The sequence below is a fragment of the Elephantulus edwardii genome, unplaced genomic scaffold (genome assembly GCF_000299155.1).
Source record: "Elephantulus edwardii isolate Elephantulus edwardi_28Jun2011 unplaced genomic scaffold, EleEdw1.0 scaffold00394, whole genome shotgun sequence".
NCBI classification, from domain to species: Eukaryota; Metazoa; Chordata; class Mammalia; order Macroscelidea; family Macroscelididae; genus Elephantulus; species Elephantulus edwardii.
The window spans coordinates 1,471,710-1,483,196 of record NW_006400144.1 but is presented as its reverse complement, the minus strand read 5'-3'; the positions used below and the strand labels follow the sequence as shown (position 1 = coordinate 1,483,196).

At 39.7% G+C, this 11,487-nt stretch overlaps 1 pseudogene; it reads left to right on the top strand.

Annotated features, from left to right (window-relative positions):
- The first annotated feature begins 2,826 nt into the window (after positions 1–2,826).
- Positions 2,827–9,606, top strand: LOC102847591 (annotated as a pseudogene).
- The last annotated feature ends 1,881 nt before the right edge of the window (positions 9,607–11,487 follow it).

The window sequence follows — 11,487 nt, the reverse complement described above, 5'->3', positions numbered from 1 at the left end:
TTTAATGAAACAACATATGAGCAAGAGCCTATGGTGATGAATGAAGAAGTTCAGGCTGCTTTGAAGGTAACAGCAAAAAAAATAAGGCCCCAGGAATAGATGGTAATACAATTGACATATTTCAGCTAATAGATGCTGCCCTGGACGTGCTCACCAAATTGTGCCAAGAAATTCAGAGAACAACCACTTGGCCAACTGACTGGAAGAAATCTATATTTGTTCCCATTCCAAAGAAGAGTGACCCAACTGAGTGTGGAAACTATAGAACAATATTATTGATTTTATATGCAAGCAAGATTCTACTGAAGATTATCCAAAAATGACTGGAACATCAGCAGAGAACTGCCAGAAGTCCAGGCTGGGTTTAGAAGGTGTCGTGGTACTAGGGATATTGTAGCTAATGTTAGATGGATCTTAGCTGAAAGCAGGGAATACTAGAGGAATGTCTATCTGTGTTTCATTGACTATGCAAACGTGTTTGACTGTGTGGATCATAATAAACTGTGGCTGACTCTGAGAAGAATGGAAATCCCAGAACATTTGATTGTGCTAATGCAAAACCTATGCTTGGACCAGGAGCAAGGAAACACTGCATGGTTCAAAATTGGGAAGGGTGTACGCCAGAGATATGTCTTGTCTCCATACCTTTTCAACCTGTATGTATTTTAAAACTAGGCAATTACATTACAAAAAAAAGAAAGCTGTAGACCAATATCTCTCATAAATATGAATATGGAAATCCTTAACAAAATCCTGGCCAACACAATTCAACCGCATGTAAAAAAAATAATTCATCAGGACCAATGGGATTCATTACAGATATGAGAGAATGGTTCAGCATAAATAAACAGCAAAACAAAATAATCAACAGTAACAAAATGCAGAACAAGGAGCACATGACTTTGTCAATTGTCAGAGAAAAGGCCTTTGGCCAAATCTAACACCTCTTCCTAAATAAAACACTTAACAAAATAGGGATAGAAGGAAATTTCTTCAACATAGTGAATAGTATATATGCAAAAGCCAAAGCTAATATCATTCTCAGTGGAGAAAAAAACAAAGGCAAACATGGACCAGACAAGTATGTCCACTTTGATCACACCTCTTCAATATGGCATTGAAAGCACTTGCTAGTACTTTCTAGGGCTGTACAATAAGAGAAGGAAATAGAGGCATCCAAAATGGAGAAGTGGTAAATTGCTACTACATTATATTATACATAGACTATCCCAAGGGTTCAACAACAACAACAAAATCTTAGATCTAGTAGATCAATTTTGTAGTGTGTTGTTGTTATGTGTCATTCAATCAACTGCTACTCATAGTGATCCTATGCATAATAGCTTTGAACCCTGCCCTATTCTGAACCAGTTTGTTTTGGCCTACTAGAGAAAGTTTTTGATGCACACAGAATTTGATTTTAAGAAGGTCCCATTTGTTAATTTTATTTTCTTTAGGTTGCACCCCTCCCCGAATCCCCACCCGTGTTGGAGAGCCTATTTGTGCAGACTAAAATTCTGATTTTGTACCCATTTTGTCTCCTTTTGTCTTCATGGTTTTGGCTTCATCCCTGGGTCTTTGATCTACTTTGAGTTGGTTTTTGTATAAGGTGTGAGATGTGGATCCTGCTTCAATTTTCTGTAGGTAAATGCCCAATTTTGCCAGCACCATTTTTTTTTGCCAGCATTCTTGAAGAGGTTGTCATTTGCCCACTTAATAGGCTTATTACCTTGTGAAATGTTAGATGGCGACAGGTTGATGGGTTGATTTCTGAACTCTCAATTCTATTAAATTGATCTATATGTCTACTGTTCTAACAATACCTTGATGTTTTGATTACTATGACTGTGTAATCAGATACCTCCTACTTGGAATATATTCCATGGAAATTGCAACGGAGACATGAATGAAGATATGTACACTTATATTCATAGCAGTGTTATTCACAATAGCAGGAAAATGGAAATAGCCTAAATGGCCATCAACAAATGAATCAAGAAAGTGTGATACATTCACACTATGAAACACTAAAGAATAATGATTTTGTAAAATATTCTATAACTTGGGAAAGGCTAGAGATCCTTATATTGAACAGATTATCTCAGATGCATAATGACAAATATTGCATACCATATTTGCATGGATATTGCATGGGTAATACCATAAAATAGGAGGGATACTGAGCAAAATATACATAAAGTTCAAAAGGCAAAGGGGAGAAGAGAAAAGAGGAGAGGGGAGGGAATGACTGGGATATAAGGGGTTAGTGAGTGAAAGGAGATGAAGGAATGGGAAATGTTCAATGGGGACTGGAAAAGATGAGATGATAAAAGGCACAGAGCAATGATAATTGATTATATGAAATATAATTTACATGAGTGACTGGAAGCAGGGGTCGCATCCACTTCCTAAACAACATGCCTCTTGAAACTCTGTGTATTTTGATAAATGACAATAGTTATAGAAAGACTTTAGGACTTTTGTTCATAGGGTTGCTATGAGTTGTGCTCGACTCAATGGCAGTCAACAACAACAACATATAAAACATGAAGTACATGTATAAAATTATATATATGAATGGATAGATACAAACCAATAAAACATTTTTGAAAACCATTGTATACTGGGACCCCGTGTGGTGTGGACATGTCCAGTGCAGACGGAGCTGCCCTGGGCTGGGAGCACCAGTGCCCACCGAGCCCAGAGGACCCTTGGTGGTGAGGGCCAGGACCATGGCGGTGGCAGGGCTGCCTGGCCCTTCATGATGAGAGGTTTTAATGTGCTTCTTTCTTTTTCTGTGTAGTTGGTAGATTGGAAAGTGAAGAGATGGCCGACAGCGTGAAAACCATCCTCCAGGACCTGGCCAGGATAATCGAAGACTCCATCTGGGTTATCTGTACATCTCAAAGCTGGATGCTCTGCTACAGTAAAAGAGGGAAGAGAGGAGTGAAGAAGACGGGCCAGCATCGTCCTTGTGCAGAAGAGAATGGAGAGTGTAGAGCGCAAACAGGAGAGAGAACCACGTATTATTAGTAGGATTGTACCTTGTACTGTACTGTGACTGGAATGGAAGCGTATTCTGGTTTATACTCATGTTTACCAAGTATTTATTCCTGTGTTTCAGTCAGTGTCGGCATAAATTATTGGTGGTCCATCACTACATGCTTGGTCATGGCTGGAATTCCTCCTCATGTCAATGCTTCCCCTGTCTGTACTGAGCGAAGCTGTCAATGCTGTTTGGTTCCAAGATATAGCTGATCTGGCATTTGAAGTATCAGGAAGAAAACCTCACTCATCCCTTAGTGTCAGTAAAATAATTGGTTATATACTTTTCAACCTTTTGCTGCAAGCTCTTTTCCTTTTCCAGGGTATGTTTGTGAGTCACTTCACCACTTCTCTCATTAGTCAGCTGGTTAGCCTCCTGAATATGTCCCTTCTATATTCACTCTACTACTTTGAATATTGCTAGTTTAATAAAGGAATTGAAATGCACCAGTGGTTATCAAACATAGAAAGGAATTGGCCTTATTTCTTTGGATCTGGTTTGCCCTTGGCTTTCCTCACAGCAATGCAGTCCTCATACATTATCAGTGGCTGCCTCTTCTCCATCATCTTTCCTTTATTCATTATCAGCGCTAATGAGGCAAAGACTCCTGGCAAAAGCATACCTTTTTCAGTTGTGCCTCTTCTCCTTGGCAGTCTTCTTGAGCAACAGACTCTTCCACAAGACAGTCTACCTGCAGTCAGCTCTGAGCAGCTCAGGCTCTGCAGAGACATTCCCTTCAACACATCCATCTCCTGCCAAATGGAAGGCAGCCCCCACCACTGATTTCACCTGCCATCCGAGAGGGATACGTGGGACTCTTCTCCCTGCCAACATCTCCCTAATCAGGGAAGGCAGGACTCAGTCTGTCAAGGGTCCTTTGCATCTTTCCTTTTCTCTGTTGTTGTTGTTATGTGCCGTCGAGTTGCTTGCGACTCATAGCGACCCTATGTACCAAAGCTCAAAGGCATCAATTTTCCTTCTATCCTCCCTAATCATTTTCCAACTTTCTGATGCATAACAAGTGATTGCAAAAACCATGGCCTGTATCAGATGCACCTTAGTCTCCTTTTCTCTGAGGAATAGAAATTTGTCTCCGGCAAACTTAGGCAGAATCTTCCCGACACCAGTGTATAGATTTTTAGCAACCCAGTACTTCAAAACAAGTGAAAAGTCTGTGGTCTAAAAGAACAGCAGGTTTTACTGTGGCTATTTTATAGCATTTGCTGGACCCCGGGCTTAGACTAATTTAAATATTCTTTCTCCCTGTGCCATTTATCATCCCACCTTCCTTCCGGCCTTCCACCCTTGGATGAATGTGTTTTGTAGATCTAATTGTTGTAATTTGTGGATTTGTTACGTTCCTTTGTTTCTGTGAAGCACATACACTGGATATGGCTGGTAAAGGAGGATCTCAGTGGCTTCTGGTTGTGACCTTTATAGCTATCACTGTCTTGTTTTCTGTAACTCAGGTAAGGTTTTGGTTTCACTCCACTAGGAGGAAAAAAAAGAATCTGAAGAAATGAAATGCAACAGGAGGAAAGATCTTTCAGCCACATTATTTGGGCTTTGAGGGGTGATTTTCTTTCTTCCCCATGAAGGGCAAAGACTCTTCACTGGTACATAAAGTATACCAACTACAGGGAGTTAGCAAGTCTGGACAAGTGCCACTGAGACACGGAATGCTCAGAGAAGCTAGCTGAGGTTCTGGAAGTCTCAGTTTACTCTTGGCCATTGCTGGACCTGTCTTCAAAGGAATATTGGGTGCTGCAAATAGAAACTAATGGGGCAAATTTATTAAATTAAACCCATTGAACTTCTGATTTGTTGACTTTTTTTCTGCCATTTTAAGAGACTATGGGAGTGAGGAAATGGTGTCAAAGCAATTGTACAGTTTCAGAGAATAAAAATTAAACATCAACCCTAAAACACCCCCCAAAGAAAAGCCCCACTGTATAATATACATGGACTCAGAGTTCAATTCTGAGTGAAATAAGTCAATCACAAAAGGATAAATATTCTTTAAGAACACTATGCCCCAACTAAATAAAGGTTTACAAACAATTATAATTGTTGTTGGGTGGTTACTTGGATTGAGACAGGAGGAAGTAAAAATAGGTAAATAAACAATGTTGTTGTTGTGTACCATTAAGTCAAACCTGACCCTAGCTGACCCTCCAGTGAGTTTTTAGAGGCCACACAGAAGGAGATTGTCCATCTTTCTCCCATAGAGGAGCTGGTGGATTTGAACCATGTACCTTTGGTTTGGCAGCAACATTTCCTACCAGTAAGCCACCAGAACTCTCTAAATAGATAAAAGACACGTATTAAGATAAATGAATAGAAGCGAAATACATAGTACAGGATGACCAACACAATATAACTAAAGAAAGGGAAGACACAAAAAGGCATCAGAATTATAGCGAGGAAGTAAAGAAAGTGGGATTGCATTGCAGGTATAAAAATTAATGTTATAGAACAAAATGTATAATGAATAGCTGAATGAAAAATTAATTTGCTTTGTTACATTCATTCACATTACAAATAAAAGGAGGAAAAAAGGAAAGGATGCATACTTATAGCACACTTTTTTGCTATTTTGAATCACGCAGTAGCTCCTTCTTCTAATAAAATGCTAATATCTTTATCAATGCAGAGATTCTACATGAGCACAATGGAATAATCTGGAATCATCATTTTTTTGTGATGTTACCCATACTTTATAATGATAGTCAGTTGGTATTTTTTAGTCAACAAGAGACAGGTAAACACTTTTTTTTAAATCCTCTGAGTTCAGCTAGGATTCATTTGGGCAGTACTAACACTATAGATCAAACACTAGACTTAAGAGAAAGTTCACCAGTTTAAATTTATTAGGAGAAATGTGTTCTCTCTTCAGAATGAAAATGAGGCAATCTCCCAGGTAAAATATATGTAACCTCAGAAGTCCTGTAGGGTAGTTCTACTCTGTCCTATGGGGTGCCTATGAGTTGAAATTGACATGACAGCAAAAAGGGTTTTTTTGGTTTTATCTTTCATTCCAAGTTCTCTCTTTTTTTAAAAAAAAAAATTCTACTATTATTTACAAAATTTGAATTCACTGTTTTCAAGAATAAATTATTTGAATTTCCTCTTACACACCCCCATCAAATTGTACAATTCCATGATTAATACCACCCATCCCTGCACATCCTCATCCCTCTGCTTCCACCTTCTCCCACCCCTCTTGGATTCTTATTCTACAATAATGACTTTATGCAATATTAATCCTTGCGGGACTGAGTTAGTTCACTCAGTATATTGCTCTCCAATCCCTCCAAAGTTAGGTGCTTCATTGTATTCCACTGTGTGAATGTACCATAACTTCTCAATCCATTCATTTGTGGTTGGACATTTGGGCTGTTTTCATGTTCATGTGAATGGTGAATAATGCTGCTATGAACATTGTTCAAGGTATAAAGAGACTGCCAAATACAACCAGAAAAACACAATCTGAAGAGGAAAAAAATGATGTGTGGGACCTTCTAAAGATTCAATCCATGTGTGCATTAAAATTTTTTTCCAATGAGTGAAAAGAAAACCTACAGACTGGGAACAAACATTTGGTAATACCATCTCAGACAAGAGTCTTATAATAAAAGTTTACAGAATACTCCTGGGCCTCTACATGAAAAAGACTGATAACCCAATTACAAAATGGACAAAATACATGAAAAGAATTTTCACAGAGGAAGATATTCGAATGGCAAACAGACACATGAAGAAATGCTCCAAATCACGGGCAATAAGAGAGATGCAAACCAAAACCACAATGAAGTACCATCTCACTCCAGTAACAGTGGCAAAGTTTAACAGGGCAACAAGTAACAAATGTTGGAGAGGATGTGGCAAAAAGTAACTCTCTTACATTGTTAGTGAGATTGTAAAATGGTGCAACCATTCTGGAAGGAAGTTTGGTGCTTCCTCAAAAAGCTGAACATAGAAATTCCATATGATGCAGCTATTCCACTACTTGGAACATACCCTGAGAAAATGAGAACTGAGGCACAAACTGAGATTCGTACACCAATATTCATAGCAACATTATTCACCATCCCAAGTTCTCTTTTTATCTTGCTTTAATTCCTGACCTTTTAATATTTTTTAAAAATTATGTTCAGAATTTTGCTAACATATATGCAAGCAAGATTCTACTGAAGTTTATCCAAAACGACTGGAATAGCACATCAGCTTAGAACTGCCAAAAGTCCAGGCTGGGTTTAGAAGGGGTCGTGGTACTAGAGATATTGTAGCTTATGTTAGAGGAATCTTAGCCGAAAGTAAGGAATAACAAAGGAATGTCTATCTGTGTTTCATTGACTATGCAAAGGTGTTTGACTGTGTGGATCATAACAAACTGTGGCTGACTCTGAGAAGAATAGGAATCCCAGAACCTTGATAGTGCTAATGAGAAACCTATACTTGGACCAAGAGGCAGTCGTCAGAACAGAGCAAGGAAACACTGCATGGTTCAAAATTGGGAAGGGCATGCGCCAGGGATGTGTCCTATCTCCATACCTTTTCAACCTGTATGCAGAACAGATTATCCAGGAGGCTGGACTCTATGAGGAGAAATGTGGGGTCAAGATTGGTGGAAGATCTATCTATCTATCAACAATCTGCGTTAAGCAGATGATACAACCCTGTTTGCTGAAACTTAGGATGACCTGAAGTGCTTGCTGCTGAGGGTCAAGGACTGCAGCCTCTAATATTGATTGAGGCTCAATATCAAGAAGACAAAGATGCTCAATACTGGGCCAATTGGCAGCATCAGGATGGATGGTGAAGAGATTGAGATTGTTCACAGCTTTAGTTTGCTTCACTCCACAATCAACACTCTTGGCACCAGTAGCCAGGAAATTAAAAGACGTATTGCGATGGGAAAGTGTGCTGTTAGGGACCACTCCAAAGTACTGAAGAGCAATGTTGTCTCTATGGAGACTAAGGTGCATCTGATACAGGCCATGGTTTTTGCGATCACTTGCTATACATCAGAGAGTTGGACAGTGACTAAGGAGGATAGAAGGAGAATTGATGCCTTTGAGCTGTGGTGCTGGAGAAGAGTGTTGAGAGTATCATGGACTGCTAGGAAAACAAACAGATTCATCCTGGAGAGGGTTAAAATTGGTGGCTCCTTGGAGGCAAGCATTCTGAGGCTTCATCTAACATACTTCGGACATGTTGTAAGGAGGGACCATTCTTGGAGAAGAACATCATGCTTGGTAGGATGGAGGTACAGTGCAGGAGGGGCTCTCTATGAGGTGGACTGATTCAGTGACTGAGGTAATAGGGATGGGTATATCAGAGACAGTGTGATTGGCACAGGACAGAGCAGAGTTTAGAGCTGTTGTACATAGGGTTGCTATGAGTCACAAGCGACTTAATGGCACATAACAACAACAACAACATGCTATTAATGACACTGTTATAAAATCCATGTTCTTTTATTGCTTTTCTTAGGAATGAACATGACTATGGATCTCTTCCAAACCATTGTCCAAGTAGCTATCTTTCAGATTTCTTTATTTTTTTCTTCTGATTAGTCTAATTATCTTTCCCCACCTCCCCAGTTTATTTACAATGCTCATATATACTGTTTTTCACACAGGATCTTTCCCTTTTCCTACACCCTACCTCCCTCCACCCATCAAATTGTGTGACCTTATGATTATTGCCTGCCTCTCCTACTCATCCTCAACCCTGTGCTTCTAACTTCCCTCCTTCCAGATCCTCATGCTTGTTTTACAATAATGGACATATATTTGTCCTTATGGGGCTGAGTTAGTTCACTTAGCATAATTATCTCCAGTCCTAACCCTAACCCTAACCCTAACCCTAACCCTAACCCTAACCCTAACCCTAACTTAGGAGAAGTTAGGTAGTAATTTACAAGATCATTGCTCCTGCATGCTGTGTAGTGTTCCATCACGTGAATGTACTGTATTTTCTCAATCTGTTACATTATGATTGGACATTTGGGCTGTTTTCATGTTTTTGCAATGGTGAATAATGCTGTTATGGAAATTATAAGCACAAGAGCTAAAATCAATTAGATAGAAAGCAGAAAAACAGTTGAAACCGTCAACAAGACCAGGAACTTGACAAACCACTGGTAAATTTAACCGAAGGAGGAGGGGAAAGGCACAGATAACTCAGAAATTATAGAGGTGACATCATAATAGAACCAGATGAAATTAAATAGATAATATCAGAATACTATGAAAAGCTATACTCTGATAAATTAAAAAAATCTAGAGGAAATAGGCATATTCCTTGATATTCATGCCCCACCCAGACTGGCCTGAACAGTTGTAGAACACTTGAACAGACTCATCACAAAAGAAGAAATTGAACAGGTCTTTCTTATTTCTTGATAAACATTTGTTATGCTGCATTCATTGGTTGAATTTCTTCAATTGGTAATCCCTTGACTGCTAATACTTTGTCTTTCATCAGTGTCTCCAGTGCAGATTGAACTTCTTCCTTCAGTAGCAGAGGCCCTTGCTCGTGTTGCCTTGAAATAAATGCTGTTCTCATGTACCTTGCAGTTAGGACCAACCCATAGCTAACCCTCTAGCAGGTTTCCAGAAGCAATATACATCAAGGGAGGAGATTGCCCATCTTTCTCTGGTGGAACTGCTGGTAGATTTCAAACTGCATACCTTTGGATTGGCAGCACAATTTTTTATCATTAATCCACCAGAATTCCCTTTAAATGAATGAATGTCAGTCAATTCTTGTTAAGGTGACTAGGTATCACAGATCTTACGTCTTCAGATGCTTTCTGTATGATTAATTAATTGCCTAGGCCCATGGGGGACAATGTTTGGTGGAGGTCCCCAATTAAAACAAGCTTGGAAGCAGGAGTGGCATCTGCTTTTGTAAATACCTTGCCTCCCGAAACCTTATGAACCTGGAGAAAGGACGAAAGTTATACAGGTGTCCAGGACTTTCATTCATAGGGTCACTATGAGTCGCCTACGACTCGATGGCACTTAACAACAACAACAGCGTAGAGAGAGCAGTTGGCCTAGCAGACAGAAAATCATGCTCCCAAGTCAAAGGTGGGTGACTCTACTCCCTCAGTCCTGCCTTTATTATTTTTGGTGAAACATTCTTCTGGGTCATGTAGTTTTCTTTGGTATGTCCACTTGCTGTACAGAGGTAACTCGTGGTTGTTGTGAAGCTGAACACTGTGACACTGATGAGTCAAATGAGAGAATGGTTACCCATGGGTGACAGTGTTTGGTGCAGCTCCCCAATTAAAACAAGCTTGGAAGTAAGAGTGGCAACCACTTCCATAGTAGCTTGCCTCTGGAAACCTATGAACCTGGAGAAAGGATGCAAGTCATGCAAGTGTCGAGGACTTTTCATTCATAGGGTCACCATGAGTCACCTAAGACTTGACAGCACTTAACAACAAGAAGATATACTCCTTTAAAATTGTACTAACACTGGAGCATAGAGAAGTCAAAGTGCAAGGAAGAATTCAAGATACTAAAGAGCTGAACAGAAGATTCCAAAAGACAGCTCGGAATGACAAAGCAAAATACTACAATGAAATGTGCGACGAGCTAGAGTCAGAAAATCAAAAGGGCTGAACTCGCTCAGCATTTCTTAAGCTCAAGGAACTGAAGAACAAATTCAAACCTAGAGTTGCTATAATCAAGGATGCTTTGGGCAGAATATTAAATGATCCAGGAAGTATTAGAAGAAGATGGAAGGAATATATTGAGTCATTGTATAGAAAGGAATTGGCAGATACAGAAGAATTTAATGAAATAACATATGAGCAAGAGCCTATGGTGATGAAGGAAGAAGTTCAAGCTGCTTTGAAGGAAACAGCAAAAAATAAGGCCCCAGGAATAGATGGTATACCAATTGAACTATTTCAGATAACAGATGTTGCCCTGGATGTGCTCACCAAGTTGTGCCAAGAAATATGGAGAACAACCACTTGGCCAACTGACTGGAAGAGATCTATATTTGTTCCCATTCCAAAGAAGGGTGACACAACTGAGTGTGGAAACTACAGAACAGTGTCACTGATTTCACATACAAGCAAGATTCTGCTGAAGATTATCCAAAAGCGACTAGAACAGCACATCAGCAGAGAATTGCCGGAAGTCCAGGCTGGGTTTAGAAGGGGTCGTGGTACTAGGGATATTGTTGCTGATGTTAGATGGATCTTGGCTGAAAGCAGAGAATACCAGAAGAATGTCTATCTGTGTTTCATTGATTATGCAAAGGCGTTTGACTGTGTGGATCATAGCAAACTGTGGCTGACTCTGAGAAGAATGGGAATCCCAGAATATTTAATTGTGCAATGCGAAACCTATACTTGGACCAAGAGGCAGTAGTCAGAACAGAGCAGGGTAACACTGCATGGTTCAAAATTGGGAAGG